The sequence below is a fragment of the Lissotriton vulgaris genome, chromosome 4_1 (genome assembly GCF_964263255.1).
Source record: "Lissotriton vulgaris chromosome 4_1, aLisVul1.2, whole genome shotgun sequence".
NCBI lineage: Eukaryota > Metazoa > Chordata > Amphibia > Caudata > Salamandridae > Lissotriton > Lissotriton vulgaris.
In genome coordinates, this window is record NC_141691.1 from 213832919 (window position 1) to 213842666 (window position 9748).

Here is a 9748-nt window from a genome sequence, read left to right on the forward strand (position 1 = left end):
GGTACCCAACAACTACATGGCCCGAACGTCCATGCTTGGAGGGAAGGCTTGGAGGGAAGGCAGTGTAATCCCGCGCCTCTCTCAGGGGGAATTTCTAGCATGATGCCCGAGATCGGACTTCAGGATAAAGGAGTTAGCAGTTTAGGCAAGCGTGGAACGCGACATCAGTCCGGCGAAAGGAGGGGCGAGAAGAGGACAAAAAGAATGCGAAGGAATACAGGGATGCGATCGTCGAGCCTGCTGAGGGAGACCTGGAGTCCCAAAGTCAGCTTAGGGTCCCGCTACTGCATGGAGAAGAGAACAAGGAAAAGATGATGCAACCGCCCAGAGCAAGTCTAGCCGACCCGTAGAGGAGGAGGGTGGTGAGACTCTCCCTGCTGTGACCCAGGAGGACAGTGGCCACTGGCAAGTACTCTTTCATAGCTATTTCACTGCAGGGAGGTGGTGGTTGAGGTGGCAATAGCACACACCTGCTTGTTGACATGAGGCTCTTTTCTTTCCTTTTAAAACCCCACCCTATTTTCTAACTTCACAGCCCGTTCCTGGTTGAAGGTGATGGTTGGCATCCTGAAGTAAAAGGGACATACCAACCTGATTATTGTTTATTTACCTCTGAACGTCACATTTATACTCCCCTCTTTCTGTGTCCCGGCTAAGACGAAGGAAAGACCCAAACACAACGCCCACAGTGGTCCAAGAACCCAGAGAGAGCAACCCCAGGATTCAGTGACTGAACTGACATAAATAAAACCTTCAGATCTTTTTTTTTGTTTACTTATATCCCTCAGTCTGACCCCGACTATTAACCCTCCTTTGTACATTTTCTGTTTGACGGTTAAACAAAAAAAACACAAGTTAACCCTCCCACTTGTTTAGATGTCCAATAAGACCTGAGGACCCCATCACATTTACCCAGAGACGTTTGGAGTGAGGAGCGAAAATCCGCCACAGCTGACTAGGTATACCCTATGTATTGGCTGTAGGTTTATTCAAGCTTGAAGTAATATAGTCCCCACATTGTGTAAAACCTTATCCACCCATAATGTCTCAAAAAGCAGCTGCTGGTGCTAGCAGCACTAGTGGTGCTGGGAGGAGGGAAGCTGAGCAGTAAGCTGCTATAAACATTTTGTAAAATTGCAGAAATGCGGTTACTATAAAATTAGAAAATGTTGGTCTCAGCATTAGGTGGGACCATTACCTTCATAAATGAGGCACACAAGATATTCAGAACAGAGGTGTTCTATTCATGGGTTAAATTCCCACCTGCAGATACACGCACCTCTATGTTTCCTTCTTATACTATCTTTCCTTATAAAAGGGGAGGTAGCAGCAGGGGCTATACGCCAACGACTGAGGGAATGCACACCTGCACAACGGGTGTGAGAATTATCAAAAAATATCAAAGAAACCTATACTTCACTGGGTAGAGATAATTTGGGAGCTAGACAAATGAGACCACAATTGATGGACAATACTGGGAAAAATCATGAAAAGCAAGCACCTGATTCTTCTAAAAAGAAATGGGACAATACACCCTGAAAAAACAAGGAAGATGCATCATAATCACGATATGGGTCTTCTCAATTGGAGCCTTAGGACCTTAGAAACCATGACAATATTAAAAAACCTAACAGGTATCAGGATACTGATACATGTTCTTCTCTTTCCTTTCAGGGATCATCTAAAAACTCATAGCGGGAATGATTTTCAGAACACAGAGCAGAAGAGTGAGTCAAGCCAAGAGACACACATCGCACTTCAGACTACATTTATCAAAAAAGAAGATAAACCCTAAAGTAAACCTCAATTTAAAAAGAAGAATGTAGCTGGCCTTAACATAAGAAATGCCCAGGCTACTGAGGACTCAACTATTGAAGGGGAATGGGCTCTGATAATGCTAAACAGTACAGCAGTAGTAATAATATCACACCAGAACCGGATGGAATTTCTGGTGACAATAGCGTTGAATGAATGTATCACGGTGGAAACACCAGATACAAGGGTAAGTGTCCCACATCAATTATACAAAATAACTCTCCAAATGGAGGGGCACGTTTCCAGAAAAGTGAAGGGTCTCTTTTCAGAGAACCTGACTTTTGGATACAATATCCATTTGGCTGAAAGAGATCGGCCACCTGAGCTCATCATGGATTGCCCAAAGGGGGAAGAGGTAATTTTACCGGCTTTCTCCAACCTTGTTCCAGAATCACTAAAACATAAATACGTAAAGGAGCAGGCAATAGCACTAGCTCCAGCACTATACCACAATCATGTAGTGTGGGATGCTGAGTCACCTCACATGACATTCCAGTTAAAACTACTCTTACTCCACAAAGGCAGTACACAATAAAACTTGAAAAAAAGAAACAGATCAGGGAGATCTTAGATCAACGTGAATAACAAGGTGTAATGGATAATTGCACCTCTTCCATAAATAATCCTTTGTTTCCCAGTAATCAAATGTAACAATTCATACTGCCATGTTTTAGACTACGGGCATATAAACACATGCACAACAACATTTGCAGTACAAAATGCCACATTAATGAATAACATTGAATGAAAGAAATACAAAACAACACAGGATATCTAAAATAGATTCTTTTGCCAAAATATATCACCTGGCAGAAGATATCTGACAGCATTTTCAGTGCTGGGCTCTCAGCACTAATTCTGTAGACTGCCGTAAGGGTATAAGAATAGCCCCGGGTTATTCTCAGCAAGAGTATCAGAGTTGCTTTACAATTTTGATGGGGACGCATTGTCCTATGTAGATGACATTTATCTGATGGGCGATGAATTACTGGTCACTTCCACAGGGTGAACAACATTATTTTGGTGTCGTGGGTGCATGAGTCTTAGGCGCTGTACATGGAATACACCATTTAGTAACAACTGGTTGAATTAGTGCAGTGCTCTTGAAAGGAGAAGAAACCACCCCACTTCTCCCAAATTAATCAATCGAATGATTGAACCAACAATTTTACCAAATTCAAGGCACACAGCAATGCAATCAAAAATATAGTTAGTTGTAATTTTTTAGAAATGTAAGATGCTGGAATTTTGGTTCCTCTTGGTGTTCTTTATTCTCAGCGGTAATGTTCCCCTTAAGTCTTCCTCAGGGCTTTAACATATAAAAAATCCCAGTGTTGTAATATATAAAAAGCACATATTTTTCATATACATTACTAATGGCACCCAGTGCAAAGACATTGCAGAAATGATATATCCATTTATGTTACAGCTTCAAACCATCACCGCTTAGTCTTCAATTTCTGGAGGTTTACAAGGTCAATAATATGATTACTCATTCACGATACTCCAAGCTGATAAAATCATAGCATTAATTCTCACAAGATTCTCATCATGTATAAAAATGTGTGCTCTCTGAGCATTTACCATTGTGCCATATTATTGCAGCCACTTAAGTCAACCAATTCCACAATATTTTTAATCGGAGATAGTGCACCCTTATTTGATAATATTCTCAATGTGTGACATCTATATATGCCAATGGTTATACAATACAAGCAGTAGAGAAAGTACCTGCTAAACTTCAATTCAGTTCACAACAGATCCTAATAAATCAGAAAGAGCTGAAACATATGCATACTATCAGTATCTGACTTAATAATTCTCAAACAACAATTGCAATAATCCATAATATAAGGAATATAACCCAAATCACGCTTACCTCCTAAAACCGTGTACGATTTAGGAGGAAACCAATCCGCTGATTCGCGTAAGCAAGTATTTAAAAGTGTAAGGTCAACTGTTCCATGTGAATTACCTGAGAAGATTATAATTTTGGGTTAACTAATGAAAGTAATCCCTCATAACCTAAGTCAATGGAGAGTAAGGCTCTCTGAGTTGTCAGGATATTATGCTTAATGGAGCATTAAATACTTTGGTTGCAAACCTATTGTGTCACTTGAAAGGATCCCCAGCTGCTGTGATTCATCCGGTATTAAAACTGCCTTCAATTGAGAGTTATTTGATGTTAAATGATCAAGGATGTTGTGGGTTGCTGCCAAGCATCACATATCTGGTCACAGTAAGTTTCAGGGTTACTTGTATGCAAGTATTGTTTCCACTGACCCATACAGTCAGGGAGGTGCTGCTATGGCCTTCATTGAATGTTTCCCTTATACCGTTTGATTCTTTGAGCAGACTGAAAGCCATGCTTTTACAGAAGGATGTGGCCTTAATCTCCAGGTTGCAAGGTCTTCAGCCTAGACACCAGCACTAGTCTGAACAAACGTCCCGCTCCATTTTGGAGAAATGGTACCTCGTATCTTTAACATGTCTGATACAAGTGGTTTTGTGCACCTATTTAAGAGCATAGGTTTTGGAATACTGAGCACCTTTGAGACAATAATCAGAGTTGTCCCATCATTTATAGACTGGGCATTAGGAAGCGTTTTTTGGAGGGCTTCCACTGGTCCTACTCCTTTTTGGGGGTATTCTGGTATTATTTTCCAGCTACGCCATGGACATCCCAGTTTAGAAAGAGATAGAAAAAGCACTCCTGGTGCAATGATGCCATGAACGCATGACTTTGGGAGCTAAGTGAGCATTGGTTCCTATCATTCAGATCAATCTGGGTTGGCTGCGTCTTTCCTGCACTCCGCTGACAATTCTGTGGATATCAATTCATGTTAGACATATGTCTAACTCTTCCATTGGTTGTGCCACAAGACGTAGACAAACTAGAGGACCCCATACAGGCCCACCTATTACAGTGTCCTTAGTGTATTCCCATGTTGATGTTGACATTCTTAGAGCCACCACATGATGCTTCAGCTTCTGTCAGAATGGACACCTGCTCAGCAACAGGCCACAGGGTTCAAGTACTTCCTCAGCGGCTGCTGTGGGCACCGGAAAAGACCACTTTTGCTCCATTGACCTGATCCAAGAGGTTTTAAAGGGACTGTTATCTGCAAAGGCAAGCAATAATGTTGTTGCGCATCCCACACTGGACACATAAACATTTCGCTCTCTGTGTAATGGAACAAATCCAGCCTTTTCCAAAACAAGCCAAATTGGAATTCAATTCAGAAACATCATTTTGTTTTATTTTTCTCCTTGCTCTCGCTGAGCACCATGGCTTTCAATGTGCTCAGTTGGTCTAAACAGTATATTGACTTTCTAGAGGACTTATGGAGATTTTTTTTTCTTTTGGTTTCAAGACTTTGGTTTTGAAATTTTGAATTTTATATACAAATAGAAAAAACAGCAGTTGCATTTTTGGTTTTCCGCAGCTGGTGCGTATAGGACATTACATCGCCAAACAGTATAATTGCCCGGGACCCTCTCCACTGTCTATACTTGTAGAGAAGTGGATCTAGGAAAGGAAAGGAGAGAAGAGAGGTAGGAATAAGTGGATGAGAAGGATAGAACAGACATCCAGCTATACCGTTTTGGTTTGGTAAGGCAGCTGGCTAGACCAATTGAGACATTTGCCCTTTAGGTATTGGGTTGTTCACACTGGGTGCTATGTGGACGGTTTTTGGTCTAGCGGCTGGCTAGACCAATTGAGACATTTGCCCTTTAGGTATTGTGTCGTCCACAATGGGTGCTATGTGGCCTTTTTTTTCAAGGTCGTTCGTGTGGTACCAGGGTAATGTCCGGAGCTTCCCATAGGCCCCTGGATGAGGTTCTCTTGGGTAAGTATTGTAATGCCAGGTTGTCCGCTCCTCTGAGGTGGATGACCCAGCCTTTGTATGAGGTCTTAGTGGTTTCTTTCCAGTTGGTAGGACCAGTTTGACTGCCGCTGTCAGGAGAAGGTCGATTAGTTCCCTCTCTCCCTTTGATTGGAGGTCGGTGCGTATGTAGGCCGAGATTAGCGAGGTAAAGTCTCTTAGAATCTTGCAGTTGAATTTGTTATCTATGAAGTCGAAGACTCTGCACCAGAAGTACCTGAGTGTTGGGCATTGGAATATGAGGTGTAATAGGTCCCCTTTCTCTGTGTTGCAGTTCCAGCAGTCTGGACTGTCTCTGATGCCTAGTATGTGTAGCCGGTCTGGGGTCCAGAATGTTTTTTGGAGCAACCAGAGTTTGGTTTGGGCTAGAACTGGGGTGATCTTATTACGGGTGTCCACTAATTTTGATTTTGAGAGGGCTGCTTTCAGCTTTAGGAATCTATACAGGTCCTCTAGTTGGTGAGCTGCTTTAAGTTCAGCGAATGAGAGCATGGATGCGCCCCTTTCTAGTTGGTGTGGGTGAGAGATGCCGCTTTCTATCCAGGTCTCGAACCTGAGGGTTTTCCCTTTGTATCTGATCTTGGTATTAGCCCAAAAGGCTTCTGACTTAGTCCCTTTGATGCTTGTCTCTATTTTCCTGTCGAGCTTTAGGAGCGCTTCCTTAGTGTTTTTCAGTATTGTGTTGGATGCGTGTGGGTGTGCATTAATTGTTAGTAGGGCTAGTGGGTTCAGGTTGTTCAGGATTGCTTTTTCGACATGTACCCACATAGGTGTGTATTGCGCTATTTGGTTTATCCAGTGTGTGCCTTGTTTTACTATGAACGTTAGCTGGAAGAGCCTGAAGTCTTCTAAGTTTACCCCACTTGTGTTTTCGGTAGTCTAAGCTTCTTAATGCTGATCCTCGCCTTCTTGTGGTGCAAGAGGAACTTGGTAAACATTTTGTCTATTTTTTGGTGGAAGTTGTCTGTTAGGTAGATTGGGAGCATGCTTGCCAAGCAGTTTACTAGTGGTGTGAACATCATTTTTATTGTTCCAATTCTTCCCTACCAGGTCATGAATTTGGGTGACCCAGCTTCTAGTTGTTTCTTTATTTTTGCCAATATGAGTTTCTCATTGTGGTGTAAGGTGGTTATCAGGTCTGTGCCAAAATGTACTGCTCGGTATTTAATGTGACCAGTGTTCTAGACCAGGACTGACGTCCCCAACATGTCCCTGGTACAGTGGATGTTTAGGAGTTTACATTCAGATTTTTCATTGGTAAGTTTGTACCCGGCTAGCTCAGAGTACTCTTTTATTGTGGCCATTAGGGCCTATAAGGAGGGCTTCGGCTGTTGAGTCATTATCAGTATATCGTCCACGTAGGCGGCCAGTTTTACTGTTGTTCCGTTAATGTCTATCCCTTGAATGTTATCATTAAGTTTTATTTCCTGAATTAGGAGTTCTAGTGCAAGGAGAAAGAGCGATGGCGAGAGGGGACACCCCTGTCTCGTTCCCTGTTGTAGTTTGAATGGGTCTGAGAGTGAGCCGTTTACTGTGATGCAAGCTGAGGGGTATTGGTACACTGCCATTGTCATCCTGATATAGTCTTCTCCTAGGTCAAAGGTGTGCCTGCACTGTTCTAGGAAGGCCCAGGAGACATTGTTGAAGGCCTTCTCTGCATCTATTGCTATGGCTACTGCTGGCGACTGTTTCTTGGTGAGTTGTTCTAGTATATGGCAGAATAGCTGTGTGTTGTCACTCGCCATCCGGTTCTTCATAAAGCCCACTTGGGTGTTGGTTACTAGCTTGGGTAGGAGTTTGTTTAGTCTCTCCCCTAGTATGTTGCCGTATATTTTACAGTCTAAATTGATGAGTGATATTAGTGATATTAGGTGTGTAGTATTTTTGGTAGTTGATGGTCTTTTCCCTCCTTCGGTATAACTATTATTGATTCTTCTATCATGGATAGTGGCACCCTACCAGAGGCTGCACTCTGATTAAAGACTTTTTTCATAGTTGCAGCTAATTGGGGTAGGAGGATTTATAGAAGTCAGCAGTGAACCCGTCTGGGCCGGGGGTCTTTGTTCTTTTTCAGTTATCTCACTGCCCTTCTATCTCAGTGTGGGTGATTTCTTGTCCCAGTCTAACCTTGTCTGTTTGCTCTAGTTTGGGGAGTCCCAGTCTTCCTAGGTATCGTGAGCATTCCTCCCTATCGAGTGTCATGTCTGTTTTGTATAGTTCTAAGTAGAATTCTTTGAAGGTCTTGAAGATTTCCTTATGCTTTGTATGTGTTTTGCCATGTGCGTCGGTTATTGTTGAGATCGCTACTTTGTTGCACTTGTGTTTCAGGTAGGAGGCTAGGAGTTTCCCTGCTCTATTGGATTCACATAGGTTCAGAGCTTTGCATCCGCTGAACCACATTACCCCCTCTCTCGCTTATGATTTTATTGTATTTGAATTTGCGTTGCGTTAGCGTCTGTACTATTGTGTTGTCGGTCTGGCTTTTATAGGGTCAAGCTCTAGCTTTTTTATCTCTTCGTCTAGATGGGTTAACCTAGAGTTTGTTCTTTTGTTAGTTCTTGCTCTGATGCTAATTATTTTGCCCCTGATTGTTGCTTTCAGTGCCTCCCACAGTGTGTTAGTGATAACTTTCTGGTTGTCATTGTTAGTTATGTATTCATCTATGGCTTCCACCATTTCCTTTTTGTTGTTCGGGTTCGAGATGGTATCAGCTTTAAACCGCCACCTCCTGGGGATATCTTCATTATGGCAGCGCTTTGTTTTAGGCTGATGGCTGAGCGGTCTGAAACTACCCTGGGTTCGATTGTCGATTCTTCGATTAAGTGTGTGTGGTTGCCTGAGATTAGGGTATAGTCTATCCTTGAGTGGGATTTTTGTGGGTTGGAGTAGAAAGTGTTGTCACTCGTGTCCAGGTGTTTTAATCTCCATGCATCCTTGAGATTAAATCTCGCGCAAATTTTCTGTACTGCTGTGTGGTAGTTGGATGGGTAGTATTGGCAGGAGGATTGTCTGTCCATTAAAGGGTCTAGTGAGATGTTGAAATCTCCTGCTATGATAATGAGCTCGTCTTTTGGGATTTTGTCAAGCGAGTTAGCTACCTCCGTCCAAAACGCTGGGTCGTATGTGTTAGGGTCGAATAGATTTGCTATGTGGAGCTGCTCAACTCCTCTCGAGAAGGTTGTTATGAGTAGTCTGCCCTCCTTGTCCTTTGAGTGTGAGTCTATTGTTAGCATCGAGATATGGTCACAACCCCCCTCTTTTATTTTGTCTGCTGGTGAGCTAGCTGTCTTTGAAATCCATTTGGCAAGGTTGTCTACCTGTTTTTGTGGCCAAACATGACTCCTCCCCGGCCACAGGCCTAGGTGGTTACCCGACCGACCAGGCCTCCCCAAGACTGTTGGTTAGTGCTGCATAAAAAATGCCATGGAGCAAATGCTACCCAGACCTCCATATGAAACTAGTCACCCAGACTGACAAATGAAACCACATTCCTGTGAAATGACAACTGTTCTGCTTTCCAGGGGCCTCAAAAATTGTTTGAGCCCTTGGGGAACCAGTTGTGTCTCAGAAGTGGTCCCTAGGATGACTTGAGAGAATGCAATGATCAAGTTCGCAAACTCTAAGTTTTCAAATAAAGCATGCCTTATAACTTTGCCAAATCACTACCACAAATATGACTGCTGGTGGCTGTAGACCCATTCTTGCGGCCTCAGGAATAAGCTGGTGCAGACTCTCCAAGCACAGGCCAGTAGAACCAAAAGCCCACTTCTCTAGCCTGTCCGCTAAACTGGTTCTGGACAAGAGTTGACCTAGCGTGCAACCTGAAAGCATGACCAGCATGCAGTGGCTGTAGCCAAGTGACCTGTTGAATGAGAATTGACAGAAGATAAAATAAATGTCATTACTTATACAGAAACAGTGCAAGCCCATTGTATCTACATCATGTTAAGGAGCATGAGGCGCCTTCAGACTCCTGTTTAAAAATCCCCTTTTCTGCCTCAGGGTGAAGCTCTGCTCCTGTGTGGGTGACACTAAAGGAGGATAAA